This window comes from Aotus nancymaae, unplaced genomic scaffold, assembly GCF_030222135.1.
Source record: "Aotus nancymaae isolate 86718 unplaced genomic scaffold, 86718_ANA_hifiasm-v0.15.2.pri h1tg000021l, whole genome shotgun sequence".
Taxonomy (NCBI): Eukaryota; Metazoa; Chordata; class Mammalia; order Primates; family Aotidae; genus Aotus; species Aotus nancymaae.
In genome coordinates this window covers 24,239,560-24,249,047 of record NW_026988433.1, presented here as the reverse complement: position 1 = coordinate 24,249,047, position 9,488 = coordinate 24,239,560, and the positions used below count along the sequence as shown (strand labels likewise).

General features: G+C 44.5%; 1 pseudogene; it reads right to left on the bottom strand.

Moving 5' to 3' along the window:
* Nucleotides 1-7,385: 7,385 nt before the first annotated feature.
* LOC135276291 (small nucleolar RNA U3) lies at nt 7,386-7,466 on the bottom strand (annotated as a pseudogene).
* Nucleotides 7,467-9,488: the final 2,022 nt, after the last annotated feature.

Genomic DNA, 9,488 nt, shown 5'->3' with positions numbered 1-9,488 from the left:
TCCCTTCATTTAACCTGCTTGCCAGATCCAGGTCTTCCTTAGCCTCTGCCGGGGGTATATTCACTGACTTTGCCTTTTGTTCACTGTGTGATCGCAGGCAACACATTGACCCTTGCTGGGCCTCGGAATCTCAACTCTTGGTAGGGTGCAGTGCCTATAATCCCAGCACTTTGGGAGGCCAAGGCAGGTGGATCACTTGAGGCCAGGAGTTAGAGAGCAGCCTGGCCAACATGGTGAAAACCTGTCTCTACCAAAAATACAACAATTAGCCAGGCATGGTGGCATGCACCTGTAGTCCCAGCTGCTGGGCAGCCTGACCCATGAGAATCACTTGAACCCAGGAGACAGAGGTTGCAATGAGCCAAGATCATGCCACTGCACTCCAGCCTGGGTGACGGAGTGAGACTCTGTCTCAAAAAACAAACAAACAAAAGAATCTCAACTCTTAATATGGAATGATTACCTATAGGAAAGGATTGGTTAGATCAATTGGATATATACATATGATGTCCCTCCTAGATAAGCCCTCAATGATCCTCTCTCCTAATATTCATGCCCTGTTCACATAACAAATAGAACTGACCTGCAAGGCGTGAGGGTTCACACCTGTAATCCCAGCACTTTGGGAGGCTGAGGTGGGCGGATCACCTGGGGTTGGGAGTTGGAGACCAGGCTGACCAACATGGTGAATCCCTGTCTCTACTAAAAGTACAAAATTAGCCAGGCATGGTGACATATGCCTGTTGTCCCAGCTACTTAGGAGGCTGAGGCAGGAGAATCGCTTGAACCCGGGAGGCGGATGTTGCAGTGAGATGAGATTGCACCATTGTACTCCAGCCTGGGTAACAAGAGTGAAACTCCATCTCAAAAAAAAGAGAAAAACAAAAAAGAACTGAGAACTGACCTGTGTAACCACTAGGATATCACAGATAGGACAGCATGTGACTTCTGAGGCTAGGGGTCATAAGACACTGAGGCTGCTGTCTTGCTCTCTCTTGGATTTTTCATTCTGGGGAATCCAGCTACCATGTCATGGGGACATTTAGAACATTTAAGCACCCAGAGAGAGAGGGCCACATGGCAAGAAACTGAGGCCTCCTGCCATTGTGCAGCACTAACCTACTGCCATGTGAATGTACCATCTTGAAAATGGAGCTTCAGCCCCAGTCAGGCCTGCCTTTATTCATTCATTTAGACAGGATCTTGCTCTGTCTCCCAGGCTGGAGTGCAGTGTAATCATTTCAGCTCACTGTAACCTCTGCCTCTGGGGTTTATGCGATTCTCATGCTTCAGCCTCCCTAGTAGCTGGGATTACAGGCATGCGCTACAATGCCCGGCTAATTTTTGTATTTTTAGTAAAATTTTTGTATTTAGTAAAAATATAAAAAAAAAAAAAGGCCACCTCAAAAAAAAAAAAAAAAAAAGGCCTGATGTGGTGGCTCATGCTTGTAATCCCAGCACTTTGGGAAGTCCAAGCATGTGGATCACCTGAGGTCAGGAGTGATCAATATGGTGAAACCCCGTCTCTACCAAAAATACAAAAATTAGCCAGGCATGGTGGTGGGCGCCTGTAGTCCCAGTTACTTGGGAGGCTGAGTCAGGAGAATTACTTGAATCCAGGAGGTGGAGGTTGCAGTGAGCCGAGATTGCACCACTGTACTCCAGCCTGGGCAACAGAGTGAGTCTCAGTTCCCCCCTCCCCTGCAAAAAAACTTCAAATGTTATAGAAAGTCTATGTGAATAATTTTTAATATGAAGCAAGGGAGAGAGATGAAGCAGGGTTTCTAAACATGACTATAACCATATAAAAATACATTATAAAACCACACACCAACACACACACACACACACACACACACACACACACCCCACTATAAAGAAATGGTAATGCAAAAAACATAAAGGACAAAAAAAAAAGAGATAGATTTGACTACAAAAAACTTTTGTTTTTGTATTTTTTAGAATTAGAGTCTTGTTTTTTCACTCAGGCTGGTACAATCATAGCTCACTGCCAACTCGAACTCCTGGGCTCAAACGATCCTCCCACCTCTGAAACTGCCTTTGCAAAAATGATAACTGAGAAAATTATGACAGTGAAAGAGATCTGACCTGACTGATTCCATCTTGCTTCTAACCTCTAAGCTGTCCTTGTTCATTCCTGGGCAGAGGTCAAGCTAACTTTGGGAGGAATTTAGTTTATAGTTTAACTTTCTCAAAGTTTAATTAAGATGTTAATAACCCATTTTCCAAAACAAATCCCCTTCCTTCCTGGGGAGTAGACTGCCTTTGCACGACTAACAATTATTATAGCTCCCAGATTAGAAATTATGGTTTAGGAGTCATGCAGCTGAAGGCTGCAAGATTCTAAACCTCCCAAATTGCTCCTGGGGATAGCATCACTGTTGTAAAACCTAAAATCAGTGCTCGAGATATTTTTCAGACCTCGCACTCAATGGATTAGCTGGCACCACCCAAATGGATAAACAGGTTCATCTGATCTGTAGTCCCCACTCAGAAACTGACTCAGCATAGGAGGACACCTTCAACTTCCTCTGATTTTATCTCTGACCCGAACAATCAACACTCCCCTACTTGCTGACCCCCTACCCACCAAATTACCCTTAAAAACCCTGATCCTGGCTGGGCACAGTGGCTCACACCTGTAATCCCAGCACTTTGGGAGGCCAAGGCAGGCGGATCACCTGAGGTCAGGAGTTCAAGACCAACCATGGCCAACACAGTGAAATCGCATCTCTACTAAAAATACAAAATTAGCCAGGTGTGGTGGAGGGTGCCTGTAATTCCAGCTACTCAGGAGGCTGAGGCAGGAGAATCACTTGAACCCGGTTTGCAGAGGTTGCAGTGAGCCAAGATCGCTCCACTGCACTCCAGCCCAGGTGGCAAGAGTGAAACTCCATCTCAAAAACAAACAAAACCCACAGAAAACAAACTCCAAACCCTGATCTTAAACTCTTTCTCTATTGCAATTCCCCCGACTTGATAAATCTGCTCTGTCTAGACAGCAGGCAAAGAGAGTCCGTTGGGCAGTTGCACCTCAGCCTCCTGAGTAGCAGAGATTACAAGAGCAAGCCACAGCTAAAAAAGTTTTCAAACCTTTGTAGGACAGACTAATTGGAGAAAATATTTGCAACAAAGGGATGACACACATGCATATAAAGAATTCTTTCAAATTAATAAGAAAAATAAACAACACACCTCAATAGAAAAATGGGGAAAAAGAATAGGCACTTTACAAAGAAAGGCCAATGGACGTGAAACTTCCTCATCTCCTTAGCAGGGTTCCGATTAAGGTGGGGAGGAGGGAGGATGCAAAATTTAAGGAGGATCTCACTCTCTGGGCCATGGAAGTGCACAGTGGGCATCTGAGGGTAAATGCCTCCTTAAATGTGTAAATTGTTAGAGTCCTTCTAGATGGCGGTCTGGCAAAATGGATCACTATTTTAAATGTACAAACCCTGGTGCAATGATTCCATTTTTAGGAACTGATCTTATGGAAACAATTAGGCAGTGTGCCAAGAAACACATCTAAGATATTTTTAATGTCAACAAATTAAAAATGACAGGTAAGTTCAACCCTACGGACTGACTTTAAAAATTGTTACATCTGGCTGGGCATGGTGGCTCACCCCTGTAATCCCAGCATTTTTGGGAGATCAAGATGGGAGGATCGCTTGAGCCCGGGAGTTCAAGACCAGCCTGGGCAACATAGGGAGACCCCATCTCTAAAAAAAAATAATAATAAGGTAAAAATTAACCAGGTTGGTGGTGCATGCCTGTAGTTCTGGCCACTCAGGAGGCTGAGGAGGGAGGATCACTTGAGCCCCAGAAGTCAAGGCTACAGTCAAGGCTACAGTCAAGGCTACAGTCAAGGCTGCCCAACGGATTCTCTTTGCCCACTGTCTAACAGTGATTGGGCCACTGCACTCCAGGCTGGGCAATAGAGTGAGACCCTGTCTCAAAAAAGAAAAAAAATAGTTACATCCATGTACATTGGTATCCTGTGTAAAAACGATGCCATCCTGTAGTCTCAGCTACTTGGGAGGGTGAGGCAGAAGAATCATTTGAGCCCAGGAATTTGAGGCTTCAGTGAGCTGTGTTCGCACCACTGCACTCCAGCCTGGGCAACAGAGCAAGACCTTGTCTCTAAATTAAAATAAGGGTGTCACTGCTCTACAGTGGTTGTGGAAAGAGGCTCAGGGTGTACCATATTGGCAAGTGAACAGAGGAACCAACATAGGTCACATGATCCTATTTTTGTCACCTGCCTGTGTTTATTTAACCTTTGGAAATATTTGCCCAAAGTAATGGTCCCTATTTCCTGGTGGTGGGATTAGCTGCAGGGGATTCTCACTTTCTTCCTTATGCCTTCCGCATAAATACTTGAAATACTTAAATACTACTGCATACAGGTGATTCAAGCTAATTTTGTTTGTGAAAAAGAGTGGGAGTTAACCTATTATTTGGTAACTCCTGGCCCCATCAGAGTTGACTCCTGCAGAGAATTCTCCAGGTAAATGATGTTTTTGCCCGAGCCTGACTCTATTTCGGAACTACCCAGAGGTCCTTTTGCTTATCAACCACCCAGTGGGGTTAAAAGGACCCTTGATTTCTACAATTCCAGCCAAATAAACAGAAATTGCTTTCAAAGGTCTAGGGCCTCCCATTACTAGGACAGGTGAAGTTTGGACGTCAGGGTAGTGGAAAGGGCCTTGGTCCCACAGGGCTCTCTCAGTGTGCCTAAGTTTCCCTAACTGTAAAATGGACAGATTCAACCATATCAGTATTTCTCAACTTTTTCTTCTCTTTTCTTTTCTTTTGAGACAGGTTGTAGCTCTGTCACCCAGGCTGGAGTGCAGTGGTGAGATCTCAGCTCCGTGCAGCCTCAACCACCCAAGCTCAATCAGTCCTCCTACCTCAGCTCCCAAGTAGCTGGGACTACAGGCAGGTGCCACCACAGTCGGCTAATTTTTTGTATTTTTTTTTTGTAGAGATGGTGTTTTGCAATGTTGCCCAGGCTGGTCTCAAACTCCTGGGCTCAAGAGATCCTCCTGCCTCAGCCTTTCAAAGTGCTGCAATTACAGGTATGAGCCAGCGCTCGTGGCCAACTTTTTCTTAAACTCACTCTCCTTTCCAATAAAGATGAAATTCTCACATCTTTCCTAGCAGGTATCTTTCTCCTTATTCCAATAGCCAAGAAGATACTGTGGAACTTTACTTTCTGTAGTTTATATCATGAAAACAATAGTAGTCTCCCAAGCTCATTTTCCAAATTAAATAATAATACTAAATATGCTTGTTTGCCCACAGTGCAGGAGTTTCTGAACCCACCTGGTCACCTGATCACCTCCAATCCTGGTCACTGACGCCCAAGGCCCTTCTCTGGCTCTCAGTTAAACGCTATAGAGTAGTTGCCGAGTGCCCCAGTTCTGGACACAGATAGCCTGGGTGAGGGTTGCCAGATAAAATACAGGGCATTCTGGGCACAGTGGCTCACGCCTGTAATCCCAGCACTTTGGGAGGCCAAGTGGATAGATCACTTGAGGCCAGGAGTTCAAGACCAGCCTGACCAACATGGTGAAACCCTGTCTATAGTAAAAATACAAAAATTAGTCACGTGTGGTGGCACATGCCTGTAATTCCAGCTACTTGGGGGGCTGAGGCACAAGAATCACTTGAATCACGGAGGCGGAGTTTGCAGTAAGCTGAGATCACATCGCTACACTCCAGCCTGAGAAACAGAGCGAGACCCTGTCTCAAAAACAAAAACAAAAAACAAAAAAACAGGGTGTCCTGGTATTTATGTCCTAGATCTGGCAACCCTAACCTGGGTTCCCATTTGCGCCTCTGCCTCTAGGCAGTGTGACTATGAGCATAATCTGTCTTTCCCTTTTTCTTTTTCTTACCCTCTTTCTCTTTCTTCTTTCCTTCTTCCCTCCTTGCCTGCCTGCTCTCTCTCTCTCTCTCTTTTTTTTGTTGAGACGGAGTCTCACTGTGTCACCCAGGCTGGAGTGCAATGGCGCAATCTCGGCTCACTGCAACCTTTGCTTCCCGGGTTCAAGCGATTCTCTGCCTCAGCCTCTGAGTAGCTGGGATTACAGGTGCCCACCACCACGCCTGGCTAATTTTTGTATTTTTTTAGTAGAGACAGGGTTTCACTATGTTGTTCAAACTGGTCTCAAACTCCTGACCTCCCGATCCACCCAACTCAGCCTCCCAAAATGTTGGGATTACAGGGATGAGCCACCACATCCAGCTTTCTTTCATTTTTCTTCCTCCGTCTCCTCCCCTCCATTCTCTCCCTCCTTCCTTCCTTTATTCCTTACTTCCTCTCTCCTTTTCTTTTTCTTCTCTAATTGTGTTAAGTGCATTAATCTTAATTTTAAATATGCAGTTTGATGAATTTTTACATATGCATAAACCCCTGCAACCACTACCCAGATTAAGGGGCACATTTTCAGCCTCCCAGAACATTTTCTCCTGCCTCTTGCTGATCAGCGTCTCCCCCAGACGTAACTGCTCTTCCCATAGCCTCTGTTATTGTCAATTAATTTTGTATGTTCTTGAATTCCATAAAAATGGAAGCATGCAATATGAGCTCTTAAGTGTCTGGCTGCTTCGTCTCCACCAAACGACTGAGATTCATTCAGGTTACTATATATAACAGTATTTTTCTTTTTCATTGCTGCATAAAATTCCATTGTGTAATTTCGTTGTTGTTTTGGTGGGGGGGTTGTTTGTTTTCTGAAAACATCACTATTTGTTTTTCTATTCTCTGTCTCATAGACATTTTGGTTGTTTCCAGTTTGGGGTGTAAACTCAAAATAAAATCCTAAGGGTCCACCGAATGAACACCCTTTCTTGGCAAAGGGAACACCAGAAAAACTTTAAAAACTTGGTTCCCAGCCGTGATGGGACAGGAGGTCAGACACACCACGTTATACTCCCTTCCTTCCTTTTGTGATTTAGATACAAGAACTGATCAGCATTCATGCTAAAATAGAGGGCCGGATGTGGTGGCTCACACCTGTAATCCCAGCGTTCTAGGAGGCTGAGGCAGGCAGATCACATGAGGCCAGGAGTTTGAGACCAACCTTGGCAGCATGGTCAAATTCTATCTCTACAAAAAAAGAAGAAAAACATGCAAAAATTAACCAGGCGTCGTGACGCATGCCTGTGGTCCCAGCTACTGGGGAGGCTGAGGTGAGAGGATCTCTTGAGCCCAGGAAGCAGAGGTTGCAGTGAGTTGTGATCGTTCCATTGCACTCCAGCATGGGTAATAGAGTGAGATTCTGTCTCAAAAAGAAAAAAAAAAAAAAGATCATAAGACTGACAGAACAGACTCTTTTTTGTTTTTTGTTTTTTTAAATTTTTTAATTTTTTTAAACACATTCAGAGAAGCTTCCCTAGTAACAAACTACAGAAATGATCCCTGAAAGTATAGTCTTAGAACAGATTCTTTGTGACAATAAGATACCAAATTACAAACACAGCCTAAGGCCACATTGGGCAAGGGTTAAGTCACATGCTCCTACACTTAAGGAATAAACCATGTTCTAATTGTGTTAAGAGATTTTTATTTTTCAAGTACTGATCTCAAGAGAAGCAATATTAAACAATGACAACTCATCCAGCTCACAGACGCCCAACTGACACCCTGTTCCACCAGTCATAACTACAGCTTTGGTTGAACAAGAGACTGATTTTAGTAACTTTCTCCTAATAAAAAGACCACTGACCATGGACTTGCTTCTGGTGGGATCACAGAAACCATACACTCACGTGCCTGCATTTCCTGAAAAGACCTTTTGATGGGTAGGTTCTAACTGTAATACATTGATTGATTGATTCATTGAGACAGGGTCTTACTCTGTTGCCCAGGCTGGAGTGCAGTGGCACGATCACAGCTCACAGCAACCTCTGCTTCCTGGGCTCAAGCAATCCTCCTACCTCAGCCTCCCAAGTAGCTGGGACTACAGGTGCACACAACTGCGCCCGGCTACTTCTTGTATTTTTTGTGGAGACAGGGGTTTCGACATGTTGTCCAAGCTGGTCTCAAACTCCTGCACTCATGCGATTCACCCACCTTGGACTCCAAAAGTGCTAGGATTACAGGCATGAGCCACCACATCTGGCTTAATTGTAATACATTTAAATGTTAAGTCTCCACCCCAAAGTGAACATGCGCTGTATATTACATGCACGGTTGTTCATACACATGTGTTGGGACCACCTTCATAAATAAATATTCATAGCTTCTCCTGTAACCTGCTGAATATATCATTCAGCCAACCCCTTCAGCACAGAGCTCCGAGTCCAACCCCTCCTCCTTCAAAGTGCCTGTTTCCTGTCTTGGTGGGAGGCATACTTCCCAGCCTGTGGGCTGCTCACCTTGCAGGCTATAACCCCTTATAAGAAACAAAGTTTCTTCTCCTCTTGGAATTTACACTGGTTTTTTTTTCTTTTTTGAGACAGAGTCTTGCTCTTTTGCCAGGCTGGAGTGCAGTGGCATGATCTTGGCTCACTGCAACCTCTGTCTCCCAGATTCAAGCTATTCCCCTGCCTCAGCCTCCTGAGTAGCTGGGACTAGAGGCACACACCATCACACCCGGCTAATTTTTTGTATTTTAGTAGAGACAGGGTTTCACCATGGCCAGAATGGTCTCGATATCCTGATCTCATGATCCTCCTACCTCAGCCTCTCAAAGTGCTGGGATTACAGGTATGAGCCACTGTGCCCAGCAGATTTTTTCCTTTTGATTGATGTACATTTTCATTTATCTTGATATATACATAAGTGTGGGCATGATAGATATTAGGATAGGCATCTTCAATTTCAGTGAATGCTAGAGCAAGTTTCTGAATTTCAGCTCTGAAATGGGGATGATAATAACAGCACCTGCCTTACAGGGCTATTTCAAGATTCAAAGAGAAAATCTGGGTAAGGCTGGGTGCAGTGGCTCACGCCTATGATCCCAGCACTTTGGGAGGCTGAGGCGGGCAGATCACCTGAGGTCAGGAGTTTGAGACCAGTCTGGCTGACATGGTGAAACCTCATCTCTACTAAAAACACACACACACACACAAAATGAGCCAGGCGAGATGGCGTGTGCCTGTAATCTCAGCTACTCGGGAGGCTGAGGCAGGAGAATCTCTTGAATCTGGGAGGCAGAGGTTGCAGCGAGCCGAGATGGCACCACTGCAATCCAGCCTAAACGACAAAGTGAGACTCCATCTCAGAAAAAAATAAATAAAAAAAGAAAATCCGGGTACAGTATTTAGAATTGGTACACCGAAATTTGCAAAGCATGAATTATTGCTGAGATGGCAGTGGGGAGCATGAAGATAGCGGGCTAACTTTATGAATGTTTAAGTGTTCCCATGATGAATTAAACACACAAGGAACTTTATGAGGGTCACATGATATATAAGTGATACATGACTATTGTATAAAAATTCAAACTAGTTAG